The 25330-nt window shown below is 39.0% G+C and overlaps 1 protein-coding gene across 4 annotated transcripts in view; it reads right to left on the bottom strand.

The window, feature by feature from the left end:
- Positions 1-25330, bottom strand: part of IMMP2L (inner mitochondrial membrane peptidase subunit 2) — a 525164-nt gene that overhangs the window by 82932 nt on the left and 416902 nt on the right. The gene's annotated exons all lie outside the window — the stretch shown is intronic.

The following is a 25330-nucleotide window of genomic DNA, read 5'->3' as shown; positions in this document are numbered from 1 at the left end:
GCCAAGGATGCATGGAGCATCTGGACCAGTCACAATGGGGTGCTTTTTCCATTCATTTTCAGTTAGGCTCACTTCGGCCTCCAATACAGATAACTCTTGAGATCCCCCTGTTATTCCCGAAATACTGACAGATTCTGTCCCTTTATGATTCGATGGCATGAGGGTGCACTGTGCACCAGTGTCTACCAGGGCTCGATACTTTTGTGGTTCTAATGTGCCAGGCCATCGAATCCACACAGTCCAATAAATCCGGTTATCCCTCTCCTCCTCCTGGCTGGAGGCAGGGCCCCTCTAATTAAAGATTGGATTCGTGCAGCTCACGGGGATTGGACCTTCATTTCCCCTATTCATATTTGGGAAATAGGGACCTGAGGCCCATCTACCGTGACTGGAGTCCTGCTCATTGGTAACTGGAGCAGCCATCCTCCTAGGAAAATTCTCTCTGTAATGTTTATCTGTTTCCAAGACATCTATTACTTGCCTGAGATATTCATCATAATAAAGTCCTGTATCTGGATTTTCTACCTTCTCTCCTTCTACGTGGCCTTCTGCTTTGACTTTTGTCTTATCTATGTCTATAGGTACAGCTTCCAAGGCCATTAGGAGACATGTCATCAGCAAAATACACTGTTGGGGCAGGACAGATAGACACTTCATCTTTCGGTCCTTCTGCGGTGGGAGAGGAGGCGCTGCTTCTTAAGGACGAGGTGGCTCCTGCGCGCAGGGATGCAGGGGGCGTCCTCCTGAGGATCTGTGGGGCTCGGCACCGCGGCGAGGCTTGTCCAAAATCACTTGATATTTCCTATACTTTCCCATCTATGCCTCTCTATCCTGCTCTACATGGTTACACACAGACTTATATCAAATGCCCTCTTATAAGGCAATGCCCATAATATAATATCTAGAGAAAACTGAGGGTTAGCATTCAGCAGTTCATAAAGGTTAGTGCTCAAGTAAGCACAGACTTTATCTTTTGTTTCTCAAGGAAAAAAAAATCTTTTATTTTTCTTGTACTGTCAATCTGTGAGACACTCAAGGTACAGAGGATATACCTTGAGGGTACATCTCTATTTGATTTGAGTAATAGTATTTTGGCAACCTCCCATAATTTAGACACTACTGTGTCAAAGAGTTTACAAAGGAAAATTTCAGAATACACTAGAGAAAAGCCATCAGCAGTCTTGTTGGGGTTTTTTTCTTCTTTTTTTTTTAAATCACATTATGCTAGCAATACTATATACATATTTTCTCATGGCAGTGAGAGCTATGATGAAATTGAGGCCTTGCTGGTTATAACTTGGAAAGTAGAGCAAAGCAAAATAGTTCACCTAACAACAGAATCTGTACTAAACTCTTGGCCTATCTTTGAAGCTGAAACAATAATAAGCTTATAATAAAACAGCAACATTCTTGCAGTATTCAGGATTGCTATTGAGGCAGGGTATTCTAAAGTAGCTATGGTAAATATTGCATCTCTGCCAGCCATTGATGGTCCAAAGATTTTGCCTTTGAAGATCACAGAATGGCTGAGGTTGGAAGGCACCTCTGGAGGTCACCTGGTCCAGCCCCCCTGCTCAAGCGGGGGTCACCTAGAACCAGTTGCCCGGGACTGTGTTCAGACGTTTTTTGGATATCTCAGGAATGGAGACTCCACAACCTCCCTGGGCAACCTGTTGCTCCCTTTGGAAGCACACCAACAAACCTAGTAAATTCCAAGACTTAGTTTCTTCTCTCCCATGTTATATACTTTCCTCCTTTTGTTAAGTTATCAGACTCTCGGAATAAGATGTCTTGCATATAGGGGCCCGTGATGGACACATCTGCACATCGGCATGTGAAGCAATATGCCCCAATTATGTCAAACTGTATGACAGAAGAGGGTTTATGGCATTTGAGGCTGGCAGGGAATATGCTATGACAAGACATATTCCCCAGCTTCAGTGCACGTTGCTGCCTTCTTTCTACTCTGGTGTAGTCCTCTGTTGAAAACTGTAGGTCCTACAGTGGAATAAAAAGTATGCATCTCATACCTCAGTTGGCTTTAGAAATCAGTAAGACCTTAAGATCCTCATTTTGTTTCACTGTTATTTAGAAGTAGAAGCAGTACTTTCTCCCATTAGACTTTATTCAAGCTGATTGTAAATTCCACTGTTATCATTCTAAATATAAAGTCTAAAGTAAAATACTATACTAAATATAAAGTATAAATATAAAGTAATATTAATATCTGCTATTTGTGTGGAATACCTTGCCACTGTTGCACTGTTCACAGAGTACAGTGCTAACTATCTCTTCTATTAGAGCTCTTAATCATAAGATAATATGATTAACATATTATAAATAAACAGGAATAAACAGGGGAACAAACAGGAGGAGTTGGAAATCCGTGTTCGGTCGGGGGGCTATGATTTAGTGGCAATCACAGAGACTTGGTGGGATGCCTCGCATGACTGGAATGTGGTCATGGATGGCTATGTCCTGTTCAGGAAAGACAGGCCACTAAGGAGAGGTGGTGGAGTTGCTCTTTATGTGAGTGAGCAGCTAGAATGTATTGAGTTCTGTCCAGGGGCGGATCAGGAGCGAGTTGAGAGTTTGTGGGTGCGAATTAAGGGGCAGGCTGGCAGGGGTGATACTGTTGTGGGTGTCTATTACAGGCCACTGGATCAGGATGAGGACGGTGATGAGGCCTTCTACAGGCAGCTGAGAGCAGTCTCGCACTTACAGGGCCTGGTTGTCATGGGGGATTTCAACTACCCTGATATTTGCTGGGAGGCCTACTCAGCCAGCCATCCTCAGTCCAGGAGGTTCCTCCAGTGCATTGATGATAACTTTCTGATGCAAATGGTGGATGAGCTAACTAGGAGAGGATCTTATCCTCACTAACAAGGAGGGTCTGGTTGAAGCGGTGAAGGTTGAGGGCAGCCTTGGTTGTAGTGACCATGAGATGGTAGAGTTCAGGATCTCATGTGGCAGGAACAGAATAGCTAGCAGAATCACAACCCTGGACTTCAGGAGGGCCAACTTTGGCCTTTTCAAGCAATTGCTAGGGGAAATCCCATGGGACAGGGTACTAGAAGGTAAGGGGGCCCAAGATAGTTGGTTAGCATTCAAGGACTGCTTCTTCCGAGCTCAAGATCAGAGCATCCCAGCAGGTAGGAAGTCAAGAAAGGGTACCAGGAGACCTGCATGGTTAAACAGGGAACTGCTGGGCAAACTCAAGTGGAAGAAGAGGGTGTACAGATCATGGAAGGAGGGGCTGGCCACTTGGGAGGAATATAAGTCTGTTGTCAGAGGATGTAGGGAGGCAACTAGGAAAGCTGAGGCCTCCTTGGAATTAAACCTTGCAAGAGAGGTCAAGGACAACAGAAAGGGCTTCTTCAAATACATTGCAGGTAAAGCCAACACGAGAGGCAATGTAGGCCCACTGATGAATGAGGTGGGGGCCCTGGAGACAGAGCATTAAAAGAAGGCGGAGTTACTGAATGCCTTCTTTGCCTCTGTCTATACTGTTGGAGGCTGTCCTGAGGAGCCCCGGACCCCTGAGGCCCCAGAAGAAGTCAGGATAGAGGAGGAATCTGTCTTGGTAGATGAGGGCTGGCTCAGGGACCAATTAAACAATCTGGACGTCCATAAATCCATGGGTCCTGATGGGATGCACCCGCGGGTGCTGAGGGAGCTGGCGGAAGTCATTGCTAGGCCACTCTCCATCATCTTTGCTAAGTCGTGGGCAACAGGAGAGGTGCCTGAGGACTGGAGAAAAGCGAATGTCACTCCAGTCTTCAAAAAGGGCAAGAAGGACGACCCAGGTAACTATAGACTGGTCAGCCTCACCTCCATCCCCGGAAAGGTGATGGAACAACTTGTTCTTGGTGCTGTCTCTAGACACATCAAGGATAGGGGGATCATTAGGGGCACTCAGCATGGCTTCACCAATGGGAAGTCATGCTTAACCAACTTGATAGCCTTTTATGAGGACGTAACCAGGTGGATAGATGGTGGTAAAGCTGTGGATGTAGTCTATCTCGATTTCAGTAAAGCGTTTGACACGGTCTCCCACAGCATCCTCGCAGCTAAACTGAGGAAGTGTGGTCTGGATGATCGGGTAGTGAGGTGGATTGTGAACTGGCTGAAGGAAAGAAGCCAGAGAGTGGTGGTCAATGGGACTGAGTCCAGTTGGAGGCCTGTGTCTAGCGGAGTCCCTCAAGGGTTGGTACTGGGACCAGTACTATTCAATATATTCATTAATGACTTGGATGAGGGAATAGAGTGCACTGTCAGCAAGTTCGCTGATGACACAAAACTGGGAGGAGTGGCTGACACAATGGAAGGCTGCGCAGCCTTTCAGAGAGACCTGGACAGGCTGGAGAGTTGGGCGGGGAGAAATTTAATGAAATATAACAAGGGCAAGTGTAGAGTCCTGCATCTGGGCAAGAACAACCCCATGTATGAGTACAAGTTGGGGACAGACCTGTTGGAGAGCAGCGTAGGGGAAAGGGACCTGGGGGTCCTAGTGGACAGCAGGATGACCATGAGCCAGCAGTGTGCCCTTGTGGCCAAGAAGGCCAATGGCATCCTGGGGTGTATTAGAAGGGGTGTGGTCAGCAGGTCAAGAGAGGTTCTCCTCCCCCTCTACTCTGCCCTGGTGAGGCCGCATCTGGAGTATTGTGTCCAGTTCTGGGCCCCTCAGTTCAAGAAGGACAGGGAACTGCTAGAGAGAGTCCAGCGCAGAGCCACGAAGATGATTAAGGGAGTGGAACATCTCCCTTATGAGGAGAGGCTGAGGGAGCTGGGTCTCTTTTGCTTGGAGAAGAGGAGACTGAGGGGTTACCTCATTAATGTTTATAAATATGTAAAGGGCAAGTGTCAAGAGGATGGAGCCAGGCTCTTCTCAGTGACATCCCTTGACAGGACAAGGGGCAATGGGTGCAAGCTGGAACACAGGAGGTTCCACATAAATATGAGGAAAAACTTCTTTACGGTGAGGGTGACCGAACACTGGAACAGGCTGCCCAGAGAGGTTGTGGAGTCTCCTTCTCTGGAGACATTCAAAACCCGCCTGGACGCGTTCCTGTGTGATATGGTCTAGGCAATCCTGCTCCGGCAGGGGGATTGGACTAGATGATCTTTCGAGGTCCCTTCCAATCCCTAACATTCTCTGATTCTGTGATTCTGTGAAGATGTTGTCTGAGGGTCAGACTACAAAAAATACAGTTATGTGCTCATGGGTCCCCATTCTGTTATAGTTCTTCCTGCACTAATCAGATATTTACTTTGCTACTGAACACTGAAAAGTCATTTAGAATTAGTACCGTACTTTGAAGTAGCTCCTCAGGCACTTCATCTCATGCAGAATAGGGAATGGTCTCAGGCAGTCATGGCCAGAGTCCTGCTAGCCCTGTTTTCTCCCCCATCAAGAGCCCAATGCAAAGGACCCTTCCACACCCTTCGATGTGGAATCACTGAGTGAGTATTGCTTAGATGCCAAAAGAAGAAGAGTAGAAAGCTTGGCTTAAATGTCAGTCGGTCACAGCTGTTATCTGTTTATTTCAACAATCTTAATTAAATAATATTGTTTACTACTTCTATACAAATCTTTCACACCATACTTAAAACAAACACAGGGTGCACTAGCTTCCCCCACAGACATTTGAAAACAGGTGAGTAATAACTGCACAGGAAAGTGCTCTGACTGTGGAAACAAGTTTGAGAAGCACAAGGTTTAACACTAGGTTATCAGGTTTATCTTAAATAAACAGTAAAACTGTGTTTAAAATTAAATACAAAATGTATGGAACATTTCAGTTTTTCTTGTGCTTTGCTAATTTAGAATAAACAAATGTATACAATAAATTTTGAATATAATTGGAGTGCAGCCCTCTCATTCATATTTCAGATGTACCACATGAAAATATCAGGTAAAATGGGAAAACCCTGTATTTCCATCTGCATTACAAATATTTCCTCCATATTCATTAGAAACCTTTCCTGCATAATCTGAACTTAAATGATAGACAAGTCTTTAATGTACATGGCTCATGTACATTAAAGTTGACTATGAAAAAGAAAATCATTAAAATCCCCAGGAAAGGGTCTGAGGGTGGCAGTCAATGACAAGTTAACACCGTAACACTTGCTAAACAGCAAATCTCATTCTTGTCTGTTTTAAAAATGGAATTGTGTGTGACATAGAAGCCAGTAATTTTTCTCTATGCAGCACTCAGGCTTCCCCTGGAGAAGCGTGCACAGCTACACGTGATACTAAGAAAGAAGCACATCAGCTGGGAAGGAAGTATAGAGTAGAAGACGACAAATGATAATTTATTAAGAACTTATGAGAAAGTCTTGAAGGAATTGTGTTTGTTTAATTTAGAAAAAAGAAATCTGAGGGAAATATAGCAACTGCCTTTTAGTAAGTAAAACCACACACAAAACGGCAATGATGAACTATCCTCTATCTCCACTAGAGGCAGGACTAGAAGAAATGAGATGACTGCAACAAAGAGGATCTTGGTTTGTGAAGAAAAGCTAACTCTAAAAATAGTGAAGTACTTGAAAAGACAAGGAAATTGTTAGATCTCCTTCACATATCAGGTTAGATAGGCATTCAAAGAGGTCTGAGTATACTTGGTCCTGTCTCCATGCAGGCAGTGGCCTAGGGTGTCACTGAGCTTTCAAACAGCGCTGCATTTCTGTGCTGCTTTGATATCACAAATTCAAAGCAGAAATAAATACCTACTTTTCAACTTTTTAAAGAGAACTACATATTGGTTGGGAAGAAAAAAAAGGAACTTATCAGAAACAAAATACTATAAATGGTAACACAACAGTAACTTCAGCTCAGAGAAGTAATAAACTTTGACTCACAAATATAAATTCTATTTCACAGTATGTAATTTTATCTGTGGCATTTTCTAAAAGAACACATTATTCTTGTGTAGTTTGGTTTGAAAATAAAGTAAAATAAAAATTTCTAGAGCAAACAAGCATTTGTGTAGAGTATTTACAAAAACAGTAAATGAACAGTTTTGCCTTCGAAACTCACTATGAAACCTCACAGCCAAAACTGAAACTGTACCGCTACAGGACTATGTTAAAGCACTTGCTGTGAAATCCTCTGTAAATGAACCATACGCAAGATATTATGAGTACTTGCCCATCTATAATCTCAGAAGGACTATAATTCAGGACACATGGAGAAATCAGTTATGCTGTATGTGCTAAATAGTCTTTTCAATGCTTTTCAAACCACTCTATGCACATTGTCCCGTATCTTTGAATCATTTGAATAGGGACTTGCTGGAGAAAACATTTCCACAATTAATTTCTTGTTTGTGTGGGTATAATAGCATGTCATGAAACACTCACTGAACATTATTAGCTCTTTTACACTACTAATCCAAACCTTTTTGGATGAAAGTGCTGGCTTGCCAGATGGTGAGAAACAGCATGATATCTCACCAACTGGGAAATCTGAGTTCAGGTTCACAGGCCACGGGACAGCGATGGCTGTATATGACAGAAAGGATACAGGAAGCCCCCAAGGGCAGGGAGTGAAGACTGCCAGTTAGATGGCTTTTGCTAAAAAAGACACGCAGTTCTTGCCTCTCTCACAGTAGAGTTATAACATGAGGAATGGAGGCAAGTAGGAGACAAAAGCAAAGGCATCCAGTAAAAGAAGAGGGTCAGGTTAAACTGTACTCAGCTCACAGAGGTGGTCACTAGGAGACTATCACAGGTTGCTTATAGTCTTTTTCCTTTTCCACACTCTTGCTTCCCTCCCTTTGCTCCCCGCCATCCTCTGCCCAGTCTACCTCTCTAGTGCTACTATGGACAACCAAGAGAAGAACCACTACATGAACTGTTCGCCTAGATGTACACAAAATAAAACAAAACAAACACAAAAGAATTGAAAGACACACAAAATTTCTATTACAGTAAACTGGCAGAGATCAACAGAAGAGAATATATTGCACTGCATATTTGTTAATTTACAATTTTGTACTATGTTTTTTAAACAAAGGAAAAACTTTCTGTGAGCCATTTCGTTGTGTAGCCTTGTAGCTGAGGTTCTGTGCAGTGCTTATGGGAAGGCAGCTTTAACTGAGGCAGGTGGGGGAACAAAACTGTAACTGAACATCATGATGTTTGTCCTGCAAGCTAAAACTCCTGGCCAAAGCAGGACACTGAGCTTAAGATGTCTTAACCAGATTAGCAGGCAGAAATTAGGAATTCTAAATCAGGAGGGCTGAGTCACATTGAAACTTTCTCTGAAAATCCTTCTACCAATATTTGCTGTTTCTGTAAGCTGCATGTTATTTTTTAAGGCAGGTAGGAAAAAAATGTTTCTTTAAGAAAGGTAAGAAAGACAGCTCCTTGAGGGAACAGAGAGGCTGGCTGCTTCCAACAGGCAGGAGAGCTGGAAGCCAAGAAAGGCAGCACTGTGGGTGGAGGTTCCTGGTGAGGGTGCTCTGGGCCAGCAAGTGCACTCAGGGAACTGGCAAACACAGAAATATAAAAGCCAGCATAAGACCTACATATGCCACCTCATTTAAACATAACTTTAATCACAGATGGAAACCAGTAAACATATTGTTCCAAGTCATTGTGAGTCCTTTAAGACAACTAGAAAAAGATATCTCAAAGGGTTTCTTTTTATCGATATAATCTAAAAAAATAAGTTCAGAAAAACAGGCGCCGCAATGAGCTGCCAAAATTCTGAACAGAAAGTCAGTGTGGCTCCTGGCCCAGGCCTAATTCTGGTTTCCCCTATGAGCTGATGAAGTCCAGGTCTGCACCGCAATCCACACAGATGCACCTTTGCATCCTTGCCTACAAGTCCACTGCCTACCACTATAATTAATTGTGGAGCACCTGTCATAAACCTGGACCAAATCATGGCCTTGCTATGTCTGTCTGTGAAGGGCTTATTATACCTGTGATGCTATAATCATAAGAGCAATAACAATAATAATAATAAAAATAATATGGGGTTGGGCAAGGCCTATCTTCATTTTATCTGTCATAAAACTGCAAAAATCTTGCTAGAGCATTACATTTTGCTAGTAGACAGCAGCATTTCATCTGTTTTCCACACAGTGACACCATTTAACTCACTTCCACATTTAATCCTTTAACTTTTCCTACTATTTTTTTTTCTATCACCGAAAAGGTTTTTTCTCCAGCAAACCTGTGGTGAAGAAGAATGTAAATTCAGCAGCAGCAAGTAAATTAAAACATGGAAAGTTTTATGAATTAAATATGAAACTGGCTAATGCAATCAGTTCTGTACTATGTACATTATTTATTTTATTAAATTAATTTTACTTTAGCTCATTTTCCAGGGTGCCAAGGTTTTCATATCAAAGACACAGTAGGGCACTGTAAGAGAAATGGAAGAGAAGCTGATGGCTTTGGAGCTGAGCAGAGTGCATTTTGGGACCTGGCAAAGGAGACTGCTTGGGATTTTGGGATACACACATTTTGGAAATTTTGGCTACTTTGAAAAGAAGGATGATAGCTTACAGTGTTGACATTTAATCTATGAGTGTTGGGCTACAAAACTAACCTCAGAGAAGAGGAGGAGCAATTCACACTTCCTCATGTCACGATTTCAGTCTTTCTGTGAACTAAGATATCACTGCAATGGTCACATAGCATTTCCATTTTGAAATCTCCTTTTGATGTATTATCCCCAAGGGATACTATAACAGATGGCTATTCAACAAACATGCAATCTTCCAACCCATACGCCTTCATCCCCAGCTACACTTCAGAAACCAGTAAGGGAAAGTGTAAAAAATTACTGTCAGTCCCTACACCAGAAAGGGTTGTAAAATTCTGCTCCTAAATTAATAGAAATCCCCTTCAAATTATTTTTAAAAGCATTCTACTCAGTATATACTCACTGCTTTTTTAAGATTATCTTGCAGCTGATATTTTTCTGTTCTTTGGAGATTGGCTATTTCTAAAAAAGCTACTCATACAATTAATCTGCTGACTGTCTATTCATCTTCCTCTCTCAAACATAAACTTTTCAAAACACATTATATAGAAGATATGAAAGTCCCATTTCCTCTTAAATAACTGTTGCTAATAGGTTGTTCATATTTCTTACAAGGACTAATGGGACTATCACAGCATTTCTCCTTCCAAACAGAGAGGTCAGCTTCTTTAAGCAATTTTCAAAGAATTGTAATCAGGATAAAAGGTTTCCCAGCAGGAAACAGACTGGCACAGAAATATTTGGAAAAAAGTTCGCTGTGGGGAACAGAAGCTAAAGAACAGATGGCTACAAGTTAGTACATTTTTAATGTGTAATACATATGAATGTGCTTATTTCTAAAGAATAAGGATCATTTTTTGTGACCACAGCATGTACAGTATTTGAACACTCTTCAGAGGAATGCACCAATGACATTAAGTTTTCTGTGATTCTGGATAGCCATTTATGGAGATTTGGATAAATTTTTCCCAATATATGATACAGAAGCATATTTATTTTATGATCAATTAAACAGAAAGTTTCTTGAAGAGGACAATGATTTTCTTTATATTTTTACAGCACGTAGTACAGCAATGACAGAAACGTACTTTGCTCAATCTGACAGACTTAAAAGTAGGTGGATAAAGTGAAAGAGCTAGCTGTAAGATGTTTGTAAAGCATGAGGACAGCATCATACTAAAACTCTTTCAGATTGTCTTGAAAACATGACTTGAAAGCTGTCTGAAAAATCACAGACAAACTGCATTACTGGATGGCAGCATGTCTCAGTAGGGGAGGATGCTAATGGAGCCAGGAGAGGCTTCTGCAGGATGGTCGTCTGGCTTCTGCTGCTGGGAACTTAGGTGAAATTCTTGTGGAGAACTGAGGACCTCTGCCTTATACAAACACTGACTGCCATTCTATTTACATTTACAATCCTTCATTTGTAATAACATCATCTGTAATTGTTCATTTGTATATCACTTATGTACTTTTATAATAATTCCTTAATAAATAATTACAGTAATTATTCAGCAAAAATAAATCATGTCCCAGATTAGAACATTCCTCTAAAATAACAGCTAAGATTTTAACCAAGGAGAAGCCCCTCAGCTGACTGCTGAGAATACGGAAAATTATCAAACTTGAGATCAAAGGACATTTTAAAGACCTTTTAAAAGGTCTGCCCTTCAAAGAGAAAAGGGGAAGCTGTCAGCCGCAACTGGCAGACACAGGCTGAAAAAAAAGCATCTGCATACAGTGGAGAAATGGAGAGCACTTAAAAATTACTGAGAAACCCTAAGCACAGTTAGAGTAGGATTCATGCATGTCTCCGAATTTTGGCTGCTGTGGTGCTAATAGTAAAAACTGACAAATTGTTACTATTAAATCTTAGTTAGTCAAGAAGAAGATGCTTCTGTGTCCTCACACTACTATCGATGCTGTGCCAAATGACAGGGGTGAACTCAAGGGACTGAACGATAATTTTGAGTGTATATCTCAGCTGGGAGATCTGGGTACTTTCCAACCTACTATTTCAAGGCAAGTCTAAGATATGTAAAAACCCATTCTTATGGCCATGGGTGTATGTACCTCAAGAAAATTCCCACATTGGATGATAAGGAGACCAGAAGTACTGGGACGTCCCAAATTCCAGCTCCAACCTCAGGTCACAGCACATCTAAAAGTCTGAAGAGTCATGATTAAAATCAAAGTACTTTGTGCTTTATTGATTATAAAGAATTCCCAAGATAAAGGTAGTAGAGGCCTTGAACCAAAGTTTTGTGATCCAAACTACACATTGGTATTAAAATTCATGCCTAATATTAGTTATTATTTTTATAAAGTATAGAAGATATGTAGAATTTATTAAAGATGTCATCATATTAATTTTTTGTTTTCTATTTCATTTTTTCCTCGTTCAAAAACCAGATGCTGTTTTTGTAAGACAGCATAAAATACCATAATTTGATCAGGAGTCTGAACAGACAAGGCAAAGATTTTGCCAGAGTGAAAGGACATCCCAAGGCAGAAAAGAAGGCATAGCAGTACAGAGGAAGGAACAAAATCAAACACCAGAGCTGCACAACTGCAAAAAGCAGAGATAGCTAAAGCTCAGCAGCATGCAGTGTGCAGCATGCAGCAAGAGCAGAGATGGTACGCAGAGTTTTGCACTGAAAGATGAGGAGCTCTGACTTGACAAGGGGAAAAAAACACAGACAAGTGGAGATCAAGAGTATTCATTCCACATGATGTAGGCTTCAGTTATTATTTTGTAATGTTTGTTAAACCACAGCAGTGGTTTAACCAGACTCAGGATAAGATATTTGCTCCTGACCTTTGACAATTGCAATTATAGAAAAGGTTAACCATGACTGAGACTGCAAACACTTCAGTTAAGTTTTGCAAGGGCAAACATAGTTCAGAGTCCTGCATAATCTAGGAAACTGGGCCAAATACAAGACAATGTGAATCCAGCCTTAAAAGTGCATCACATTTCCTCTGAAAAACAGAAATAAATACTTCCTGAGAATAACCAGGAAAGCAGTAATATAGAAAGGAATCTAGAATTTGTTTCTGTTAGCAGATTATGTTGAGTTTACCTGAAATGCAACAATATCAATTCAATTTTGCAATTTTGTGTGTATATAAATATCCACCTTTGCAGCAATTACCAGGGAGGGATCTTCCCTACTTAGCATAAGAACTGCTAGAAAACTGGCTGCAGGTGTAAACAGCTTGCCAGTGGAAAGACTGACAGTGCCACAGAGACCGGATTCCTCTCATCTGACAGGAGCTGTCTAACCTATATTAGTCACTGAGTGTCCTGTATTGTTCATGGCAGTTCTGGAGGATGATTCACCTATCCATCTAAAATCCGTTTTTTGATGGGATGAATCACCTCCGAGAGGTGTCATAGGTGAAAAGGGGATCCTGAACGACTAGTTGAATTTAGTGCTCAACCTCTAAACAGCCAAAGTAACATAATGTAACCAAAGCAGAAGCCTGTGACACCTATAAATTACAAATTATAAAAAACAATTCAGGATATAATTAATATCCTTTGCCTTGACCCCAAAAGTAATCCAACTAAAACAGTGTAACCAGCAACAGTATAATTTTTTCTGACTCTGTGATTGCATAGCCAGACACAATGTGCATGCATTTCAAAGTATGTGAGCAATGTGAATACCAAAGGGGCAAACAGTGGACATAGGAGATACCCAAGCGATGCTAGACAGAAGAAAATATGAGCAAAGGACTGCAAATGGGCATTGTGCTGAATACACAAGGAAGTTGAACAGCAAAATCAAAACTAAGACAACATGATGGAATCTCCCTTTTGGGAGCAGGACAAATATTTCATGCAGGAAGACAAAAAATGATTAACACGAGTGTTAATATTTACTTGGACTAATAGAATGTTGTGCAATATCACTTGAATTAAAATCAAGATTGTAAATAGAATAGAATAGGACTGTTTCAGTTGGAAGTGACCTACAACGATCATTTAGTCCAACTGCATGACCAATTCAGGGCTGACCAAAAGTCAAAGCATGTTGTTAAGGGCATTGTCCAAATGCCTGTTAAACACTGGCAGGCTTGGGGCAATGACCACCTCTCTAGGAAGTCTGTTCCAATGTTTGAACACACTCTTGGTAAAGAAATGCTTCCTAATGTCCAGTCTAAAACTCCCCTGGTGCAACTTTGAACCATTCCCACCTGTCCTGACACTGGATAACAGGCAGAAGTGATCAGCACCTTCCCCTCCTCCGGAAGCTGTGGAGAGCAATGAGGTCACCCCTTGGCCTCCTTTTCTCCAAACTAGAGAAGCACAAAGTCCTGAGCCGCTCCTCATAGGACATTCCTTCCAGCCCTTTCACCAGCTTTGTTGCCCTCCTCTGGATGCATTAAAGGACCTTCACATCCTTCTTAAATTTTGGGGCCCAGAACTGCACACAGTACTGAAGGTGAGGCCGCACCAACGCTGAATACAGCAGGATAATAACCTCTTCTGACCGGCTGGTTATGCTGTCTTTGATGCACCCCAGGATGTTGTTTTCCCTCTTGGCTGCCAGGGCCCACTGCTGACTCACATTGAGCCTGCTGTAAACCAGCACCCCCAGGTGTCTTCCTGCGGAGCTGCTCTCTAGCCGCTCCTCTCCCAATTTATAGTTGTGCCTGGTATTACTCCATCCTAGGTGCAGAATCCGGCATTTCAACTTGTTAAATTTCATCCCATTAATCATAGCCCAATGCTTCAATCTATCTACATCCCTCTGCAAGGCATCTTGTCCCTCAAGAGAGTCAATAGCACCTCCCAGTTTGGTATCATCAGCAAACTTGCTAATGGTGCATTCAACTCCTGCATCCAGATAGTTGATAAATATATTGAACAGAACAGGCCACAAAATCAAACTGTGAGGAACACTGCTGGTGACTGGCCACCAGCCAGGTGTAGCCCCAAAATAGCATAAAAAACATCAAGCACAAGGAGGAAAGATGGAGAAGAAAGACAAGACCACTAAGCAAGTGTAAGTATAAATACAAATACTAACAGTATTGCATATTTAGTGCTGATGATTAATAATGTGTAAAAATGAACAATTAGCTTGAAGTGTGCTGGTAATGAATGAGTTCGGTAAAGTTTTGTTTCAAAGTTTAAAACTGGCTTGATGTGTCAGTCATAAAAATACATCACAGCAATCTAATTCCCTGAAAAATACAGACATATATACCTGTATTTGAATCTCAACACATATTCACTTGTAGCAGTAATGTGCATTATGCTAGATGACTAACTAAACTAAATGCTCAAGTTCTTAACAGCAAAAGTTTCATACAGGCTTACCTTATTGAAGGACTTGATTTTTTTTTAAATATCAATATCTCACTATAAGTATTCAAAACACTTTCAAACTCACAGTGTAAGATATCACACCTTCCTTACCTTTGTAATTGTTATATGGTAGCAGGGGTAGCACTCAGACTAGATCAGTGTAGAAAATCTCACTCCATGCCAAAAGTAACTATAGAATCATAGAACATTCTCAGTTGGAAGGGAACCCATGAGGATCATAGGATCATTTTGGTTGAAAAGGACCTTTAAGATCATCAAGTCCAACCGTTAACCTAACACTGCCAAGTTCACCACTAGACCATGTCCCTAAGAACCACATCTACACATCTTTTAAATACCTCCAGGGATGGTGACTCAACCACTTCCCTGGGCAACTTGTTCCAACGCTTGAAAGAAATTTTTCCTGATATCCAATCTAAACCTCCCCTGCTGTGACTTGAGGCTGTTTACTCTTGTCCTATTGCTTGTTACCTGGGAGAAGAAACTGACACCCGCCTTGCTACAACCTCCTTTGAGGCAGTTGTAGACAGCAATAAGGTCTCCCCTCAGCCTCCTTTCCTCCAGACTAAACCTCAGTTCCCTCAGCCGCTCCTCATAAGACTTGTGCACTAGACCCTTTACCAGCTTCCTTGTCCTTCTTTGGACTCATTCCAGACCAACTCCTGACTCTGTACAGGGCAACCTCAAAGTCAAACCACATATCTAAGAGCATTGTCCAAACACTTCTTGAACACCAGCAGGCTTGGTTGCCATGACGACTTTCTTCTTTGGGAGAGTGTTCCAGTGCTTGACACCCTCCTAGTGACGAACTTTTTCCTAATACTCAACCTGAACTTCACCTGATGCAGCTTTAAGCCATTCCCTCATATCCTATCATGGAATACCAGAGAGAGAAGATCAGCACCTCCCTCTACTCCCCATCATGAGGAAGTTGTAGACAGCAATGAGGTCACCATTCAGTCTCCTCTTCTCTAAGCTGAAAAAACCAAGTATCCTCAACTGCTCCTCATAAGTCATATCCTCTAGTCCTTTCAACATCTTTGTTGCCCTCCTTTGGACACATTATAATATTTTTATATCCTTCTTGTGGCTTTTGTGGAGCCCATAACTGCACACAATACTTGAGGTGATGCCGTACCAATGCTGCATAAATTAACATTGATGTGTATTTGCAAATATAAGAAAATGTTAAGATTTGAAAAACATGACCAAAAATTATTCCTAAAGGTAGATAATTTTTACAAGACTGTATCTCCTATAGCCACTTTTTCCAATGCATGCTATTGAGTCTTTTTATTTGTGTAGGAGGACAAATGTTTGGAAGCTTGCTAAACAGAATGGAGAAAATGATTGTAAGGTATACTTCTCCTTGGAAACCTCATCTTACACAAAGGTGCAAGCAAATCTGGACAAAACTGGTTATCTGCAAGCATCTGCAAACTTAATTGAGTTTAGACAAGTCTCAAAACAATCTCAGAAAGCATACACACAGTCCTAGATAAAATGTCTTTTCTATCAGAACTTACTTATTCTAATATTTATAGCTAAAATATATGTAAATTAACAATATTGTAATAAAATTTAAAATACTATTATAAGATCTTTCCTTTTAAAATTTTAGAACACAAACAAAAAGCAAAAAGTTGGAAATTTAACATTTGATGTTTTACTAAAATATTACTGGTAGATATCTCCAAATAACAGAATTTTTGCAAAGCTTCTTAACATTTATATCAAGCAACATTGCCTCTCATGTTTTAATTCTGGCAGGAAACATACTTTTTAATTCTAAACTGAATTTAAATAGGAAACATTTTCCAATATATGCAAATCCAGCATTATCACACTGTGCATTGTTAAATAATGTTTCAGTAGATCTTGTAAAACTGCAGCAATGGCAGCATAAACCTCGTCTATACAACTGAGATAAATAAATATCTGGAGAAGGCAGAATATTCTTTTCTGTTGCTGTAAATATGGAAGTGTATTAAACTTCTGAACTGAAACTTGGTTTAGGAAAATGCTAAGTGCCTACTTTCACTATCAGCTAAGATAAAGGTTTAGTATGAATCATGTGCACTTTAAACAGTACTGACAAGAACAATGTATTATTAAGTATTGAACTCTGCCACAGCAAATAGTATATATCTGACAAAATATAACTAGTGACTGACATTTTCTATATTAATGTCATGTTTCATCATTTTAGAGAATGTGTTTTCTTAATTCCTAGAGTGCCCAAGGTGTATGAAGCTTTAGTAGATGTGTGAACATACACTCTCTGTTCTGAGTATCTCACAGACTGACTCACATTGGAGAATATAACATTCAGGGAGTCAAAAGTAAGCGATACAAAAAAGAGGAAATTAAAAAGTAGTACAAATACCTGTAATGCAAAGTCACAATGTAAAGCCAAAAAAGTGACTCTTCAGAAAGAATTTAGTGGAACAAACTGAGAACCACAGGCAATATTTGAAAGTCAGCCCACAAGCCCCCTGAACTTCTAACAGCCCAAACTGAACTCCTAATCTCAACGTCTGAGAACTGCTACTTCCATTAGGAAGATTGAGAAGTGTCCTTAAGGGACAGTTAGGGAACTGAGTTCCCTTTCTTCCTGTGGTTCAATACATGCGACTGAAAACTGTCTGTGCTTCCATTTCAGCAATTCAAAGCACTGAAGAAAAAAAAAAAAAAAAAAAAAAAATGGCTGGTGGATTCAGAAAGCTGCTTACTAATAAAAAAGTCAACTAATGCAATTCATATGATTTAACAAAAAACCTGCGATCGACGTCTGTTAAGAAGGCAAGAAATACATTAAGTTCATTGTAAAAAAATGTATTTTCTTTTGTTCCTGGAAAAAGAAGGAAGGGAGAAAAAATTTGAAGGGAAGGAGACAGAAATACAGGGAAAAAACCTAAAAAGTGGGTTAGGTTTTTTAATAAATGCAGGACTTAAGAGTTTGTCTTAGGTTCAGAGTTCACTGGACTTCAATAAATGTCCTGATTGTCTTCGAAAGATTCATCAATGGAAAGAATCAGGTGTGCAGCATTACTGAAAGTTAGATCTCTTATTAAATGCCTTCATACAAATACAGATTTAAATGCATACCTTACCTTACCTTTCCATTTTATATAATCTTTGTGCACAATATTTTTTTGAAATGGCATTTTTGAGGTTTTGGGTAAGCATTCTCAAGCATTTTTAGTTTATCAAGATTTCCATCCCTACTACAAAAATAGTACATATACATTTTAGATGTGCTGCTGACCACAGCGCTTGCCTTGGGAGAGTCTATTAGCCTGCACTTGAAAGCAAACACTAGGAATTTGACAAATATGTCAGAAAAACCAAGAGTGAAATCATTAAATATACAGATATCCATATATTTAATGCAAGATTAATGCGGAGGAAAGGTGCTAATTTGACAGTTGTCAAGTGTCAGCTCCACAAAAAGACAGAGAACATGCATTAGCAACGCCAAATCTATATGGAGTTTATACTGTCTAGAGCATACAGAAATTGCCACATTCAGTAATGAAAAATAGTTCAATACCTGCGGTGTTTTACTTTGTCTTCTCTGCTGAGATGGCTAAGAGTGCAACATGATGCTAGTTTTATTTTCGGTGATCTTGAAAGTTTTATATGAACTAAGTTGAGAGAACAGAGGTTTTTTAAACAAGAAAATATCTTCAGCATGAAACATCTTGTAATCATATAATCTTTTACATCTTTTATACATGAGGAAAATGTTTTAAGACATGCTATGCTTCTCACACAGTTTTTGATGGTTTTGTCTGTTTGCTTGTTTTCCCACAGTGAAATCCCTTGCACACATTTTCACAATCCATTCAACATACCTTCTGTCTTTATGCTAGCTGAAATGTCCGTCTTTGTGCTGTTACTAAATATGCGCTCCTGAAGGGCTGCTACAACTGCCTACTCACACACTGCAGGAGCATTGAACTCAGTCAGGATGTTTTTTCAAGTGCTTTGAAATACTTTGAAATAGAGAAGGTATTATAGAAAAGCAAACTCTTTTCTATTTCACCCATGTAAACAGAAATCTATAGTGTCTTCTGCTGTGAACTAACAAAGACTGCTGAGTGTGACAGATGAAATGCCTTTCAGGAGACCTATCATCAGAGTGAACCTTTTCAATTGTATCTAGGGTTGCTCAGATGCTCAGGGAAAAAAGTGGCCATGAGTATTCATACAGCTTATTTCAAAAAAAGAAGAAAGTTAGGATGAGTAAAACATCAAACTAGATGAGACTGCACATGGCCTGAAAGACACTTTTGTACTTAATATCAAACAGTTCTGTAATCCTTACTTCAGTCTGTGACTAAGTGTGAAAGAGTGTATACTGATAGGACTGAATTAGGAGTGAAAATATAACAAAAAGCCATAATCAAACTGCAAAAGTTTATAATTTTTTTTTTAATAATGACAAATAAACTTTTGAAAATTAAAAAAAAAGCATTTATTCTAAGAGGCTCTCTGTGAGTTTTATTCAGGTAGCCTAATATAAGTTGTTACTATTAGCAAATATTTTTTCCCTTTATGTAACTGGATTAGCAATGCCACACTGTGTGCATTTCTGGTTAACTACACAGAACTCTAAGAGACTTTTGGTTTACTGTTTCATGCTTGATATTGTGCCTATAATCAACTAAAACGACTGCAAATGTATTTGCAATTTGCCAGCTGTTTTCATTTTTAGCTTGCGATGCACAGAGGCTGTGGATTATAATGAACAGTTCAGAAACTACAAGCATTTGTGACGTACACAACTGAAAGGATGCTAGGGAATGTATTCCACTTGTGGTATGTAATCCTTTTTCTTACTGTGAAAACATGTGCAATCAATTGTCAGTTTTAGAATTAGCCCTAAGTACTAGGAGAAGTTCCTCACCGGCAGCGTGCTACCTCTGACTATGGTAGTTTGAAGGACAGGTTCTTACCATACAAACAGGAAGATTAGTTCTTCATCTATTTAGCATTTATGTGCCACAAATCAACATCAGAATAACAGAGGAAACCTTTAAGTATCAAGCAAGAATAAGATTCTTCTGGTGCATGACTGTGTGACAAAGTATGATCTCTTTCTCTGAAGACTCTGCCAGCCCTAGGCAGATGGAGCATGGCAGGGGCTGGAGAAAGGCATGGCAGGGTGAGCTGTGTGCCATCCCTTGCTGGGGAGAGTCTGTGGTGCTATAAGCCTGCAGCATAGCGTCAGCAGGAAAAACCTGCTGGGGGATGAAGTCCTGACCTCACTGAACAATCTGGCAAAACTCCCAGTTAGTCCCACAGAGACAAGATTTTTCCCAGTTTTCACTACTTTAACATACTGTACAAACCAGACACAAGATCAAACCATTCCAGCTTACAAAAGGAATTTTTTTTCCTGACTTAGGTAATAAAGCTATTGTAAATGTCCCAGATCTCAGGAGGTAATAAATTGTTTTTAAAAGTGGACTATATATCTATACAGGATAGAAAAATGCAATGCAAAATTCTCTAAGAGTTTGCTCAACGTCATTAGTATGCTGTCACTGAAAGTCCACTTAATGCTAGATCTTAATCAGAACTTTCACTGAAATTTCAAGATGATGAGAATACTGTGAAAAAGATGTATCTTATGTCTAGTTCCAAATTTAATGGAAAACAAATCCTGAGTTTTCCTCTGGTTGCAGATAAGACATGAAAGCTAAAGCTACCAGTCATTAATGCTATGTAACAATTATTCTAGGAAAAGTTTAAATTAATCTCCAGAAAGCTGGCACTATTCCATTTTGAAGACATAATTTAATTTTTTATTTCAAAACCTATAATCAGCATCTCTGTATTCTTTCTTTCATATGAATCTTTGATAGTTTTAGTCCCTTATGAATCTCATTTTAAAATACATGCATTTAAATGCCAACTGGGACTTTCACTAGAGAGCTAGGAAGAAAGGCTTTAAAGGAGAATTCTGACAGAAGAATAAACTTATTTTCTTTATTCCCAAGATAACGGAATCTTTTCCAGATATCACTGGTATCTGCTACTGTCTCTACTGGTAGACAAAACTATTTCTCCTTAGATTATAAAGTCTTCTTTTCCGAAAAAAGCACCTAGCTGTTCTGACAAAAAAATTCTCCGAAGAATAATCAAAAAACATTTTTATCAAACATATCAATGCTTTGTTTCACCTAAAGGTGTTATACTATTGTTACTTTTGTATCATTAGTGTTTGTTTCTGCATCAAGACACTATTAGGAGCACAAGATCATAATGATCAATAATGAAACCATCATGTGCTACAGAAGGCAGCATATTATTAAGTCCTGTTGAAAAAGGAATATCTTTTGAATTACATTCAGATTTATAATGTTGATGTTTACTAAGTTTATTTTACTGAGATATTTGTCATTGAGTTGGAAGAAGTTTTTCACTTTTTTTTAAGATGGTAAGTGCACAAGTTCTTTAATTATGCATAATAAAGTCATCATTTTCAACAGATCAATCATTTCCTTTAAATCTTGTGTTCTGTTAAAATAATATGTCTGACAAGAAAGGCAAAAATTCAGATTTGCAAAACTGGAAGAGATTGCACTACTTTTTTCCTGAGCTTACAAACAAGAGATACTTTATAACTGAACCTACCTGAAGGTAACAGTACTCAAGGAACATTTGCTATTTGTTTAACAATTATTTTATAACGCACCATCTGTCTAGCCTATCACAACTTTTCTATCTCTGTTATAATTTCAAAGGTCCAATGTGCTGTTTGGGCCAGAGCTCTTTTTGATGGATAAAACCCTAATAACTTGAGACATAGCAACAAGGGTAAACCTAAGGTTATTGTTCTAGTTGAGGTCATGTGAGATTCACTAAAAAAATCTGCAAGTCACGCAGAATGTGAAGGCTCAGCTGGCAATCGATAATTTACACTTTTTCTTTTTTCTCCATGAATTCTGCAACTTTTTTCTCTATATAAGCAACCTGTTGCAACGTGATGAAGAGCTAAGATTTCACACACTTAAAGACAAGTGATAAATTGAAATGACATGGTTCTGTTGCTAGTTTACTGCTGAAGTAATCCAAATACCTTTTTAGTTTTTGTTACTGTCAAATTAATTTGTGCAAAATGTGCCAGGAGAGAACTCTGAAAGCAAATCAGGGAAGACATATTCTATTATATTTTTCTTCTTTTTTAGTGCATGACTTACTTTAGGCTGCTGCATTTCCTAAAACTTCAAACTAAAACATAGATGTGAAATAAGGCCTTCCATACCACCCACACTGCATGTAAATGCAAATAAATGATCAAGACAATATCTTTATTATTTTCTTTTTTAAATGTATAGTTCAAACATGTGATGAATGCTACAACAGAAATGTAAGGTTTGCTTCTGCTATTATGTGAACCGTACCTTATTCTACTTAATGAATTTATCTTAAAAATAATTATTGATTTAGCATAAAGAATAATGTTAGAATCTTTCCTGAAATTAGTGCCTAGTTTTCTTAGCCACAGCAATCCTTTCCTATGAACATGAATAAAACCTTTCTTTGGTACAACCAGGAAAGGAATTATAATTACTTCTGTATTTATGGGTATGTGAGAACTTCAGTTTATCAGTTCAGTACCATTCTGGATGACTTCTTGTCCTAACTCAAACAGAAGAAAACAGAGAACGACACTGAGATAAAGATAACGAGAATGATCTAGGAGAGTGAGCATAACCTCAAATACTTAGCAAACTTGTCTGGGATACCAAAGGAACATGTTCCATATGTTAGTTTTCAACAAAAAAACCACATCCTTAGAGGTCATAAGGCTTGCAGAGAGTTAAAGATACTCCCTCGAGGAGGATATATAGAAATACCCTGATAGGCCATTGTCAGCAGCATCTCTGAAAGAGAAAGTTGGCCTAAAAGCATACTCATACAACACAGTCTGCTTTGGCCTATGTGCAGTGGAAAGTAGACAAAGTTTACTTTTGAACAAATTTCCAAGGGAAGACTGATTAGATAAGGAAATAAATATAAGCTTTATGGTACACGCTTTTCCGTCTGGTTCCTACAGACCTACTGAATACATGAATAATGCTTTGCTTAAAAGATATTGTTTTTCAAACATTTGAATTAGTTCACCCCTAAACTCCTTTTAAGACAGTTAGCCTGCTGGCTATCATATCCTAAAAAGAGTAACCGCAGCCCAGAGATCCCATCCAAGCGCATTTAGATCACCAAGTGTTTTGAAGGCTATATATGGATATATCAAGTTCTTCATGATTGACATAGAAGTGTCATGAATACATACTAATATTCAGAAATACGTACATGCACAACAGAATGATAAAGATGGAGCTTTAAATTAATGCAGTAAGGTAACAGATTTTTGAAATCTTCCTGAAATATTAAACGGATTATGAGGACATGAATCTTAGTTCTGAGAGCGGCGACTTCAAACGTCACAGACATGAAGCTGCTAGGGCTCAGCCTGGGCAAGGGTTGAATACCATTCCTCCTGAGGCTAACAGGCTTGGACTGTGCTCAGCATGACAAGGGAGGTGACCTTGTACCTGGCAGACAAGATGTTCATTGTCTAAGAACATAAAAAAAAGGTTTTACTATAAAGTTAGGCTTGTTTCTGATTAGACAATTACAGAATTTTGTTTCTAACTTACATATTAAAACCTGTTTCTTGGACAGGAAGGTTCCATTGTACAAACATACCTGGTTTGCACTGGTACGTGTTCAACTTAATGGGTCTAATAGTGTTGCTGACTTCAATGTTACCAGTAAATCCTAGCACCCAGCAGTATAAGGAAAGAATGAACTACAGATTTTAAATATATACATTTACCACTGCTGCTACTTGAAATTGAGATACTGCAACTTATGAAATATTTACAGGAAAACTCTCTCTAAGAGTAGCTAACAGTAGATGGTACATAGAAAGACGCAAGACAGTCCTGAGTGGCATCCAAAGTGAATAAAAGACATTTCTTCCTAACTTGCATCATTCAATGTAAGCATAAAGACTTCATTCTTCATTAGCATTTTTTGTCTTATTCAATCTAAATATTTGTCATTTAACAGTAAATTGCTTTGTAATATTATCAAACTCTTGTCCTTAATTCAAAATACAATGGATACTTTGAAAATTGATGTGAACAAAAATTCACTCCAATACTACAAACATTTTAATAGCTATCAATAACTAGGAAGAGTAGACTTACTCTCTACATGACTCCACTCACTAAGTATAATCAGATTTTATGTTAATTAGGGAATGTTTTGAATTGTGACCTTATCCCTTCATTGAAACAAGTAAAATTGTGAGGGCCTCCAAAATTAACCAACAATAAGTAACAGTTGAAAATGTGTAAGAGCTAACAGCATGTTTGAGTACAGATCTCATGTACATGAAGCAGTTTCTCAAGTCCTGTATTACAGGACTTATCAGAAAACAATACATATCTGAGTGACAGCAATATATTGAGCCTGGCAAAGGGGAGTGTTTTATCTGTTTGCAGCTTGACGATACAGAGAACACAGCGGCTGCAGCAATATCAGGAATCTTTGGGGAAGCGTGTATACTTTCACTCTAAAGTGCATGTCCAGTTTGGTACTCTTCAGTCTGGAAGAGTAATGCAGGCATTTCTGTTTTATCCTATATGTGGAAATTACATTAGCACAGGTTTGAATTAGTGGCCCATGGTTGTGACACCATTATAAGGGTCTTTTAAAAAAAAAAAGAATTCTGGAATGCCTCTATCTAATCAATAAAATTCTAAAACACATCCTCTGGTGTGTTCTTCCTGCCAAAGTCTCTGAAATGTGAAGGTAGCTATTACAATAGGTGTATCCATAACCTGCCAAGCAGCAGTCATGGAGAATTTTGTAGGCAGTTGCTTCTTCTGATTCCTCTCCTTTTTCAGTGTATTACACCTTGTTTTGGTCACAGGCTTCCCCTGGCTTTCATTAGATAAAGCACGTATATGGCCAAAATTCAATGTTGGATACTAGTTTCACACCTGTTACAGAGCAGTCCAAGAGTCTGTTATTTTGGCATCTAAATTATACAGATCCTGGTTTTTAATAAGTTGCAAGTTAAACCTGAATTTTAATTTGTATAATAGGAAAATATGTGAATATAATCAGGCATAATGCAAAATGTAAGATATTAAACTGCTAGCAAGTTAGGATTTTTAGACTTTCTGTTATTTCTTTTGTGCATTTTTAATGGGAGGAAGCTGAGCTTTTGGCTTTAAAACTTCTGACTGGCTTAACCACAAAAAAATCCTGAGTCCCACTAAGGTGATCCAAAAGTAAAACTCGGAAGGATTGTAGCTCTTCAGTTTCCTCTCTCCACTATGTACCAAGTCAAAGCTACATTCTACAAACAATAACTCTGGCAACATTGATTAAAGGTTTTAATAAGCTCTAACAATGTACAATATTGCATAAGTACCACTTAACATACATTAATCTAA

Source organism: Nyctibius grandis, chromosome 5 (genome assembly GCF_013368605.1).
Source record: "Nyctibius grandis isolate bNycGra1 chromosome 5, bNycGra1.pri, whole genome shotgun sequence".
NCBI lineage: Eukaryota > Metazoa > Chordata > Aves > Nyctibiiformes > Nyctibiidae > Nyctibius > Nyctibius grandis.
This window is presented reverse-complemented; position numbering and strand designations above follow the sequence as displayed.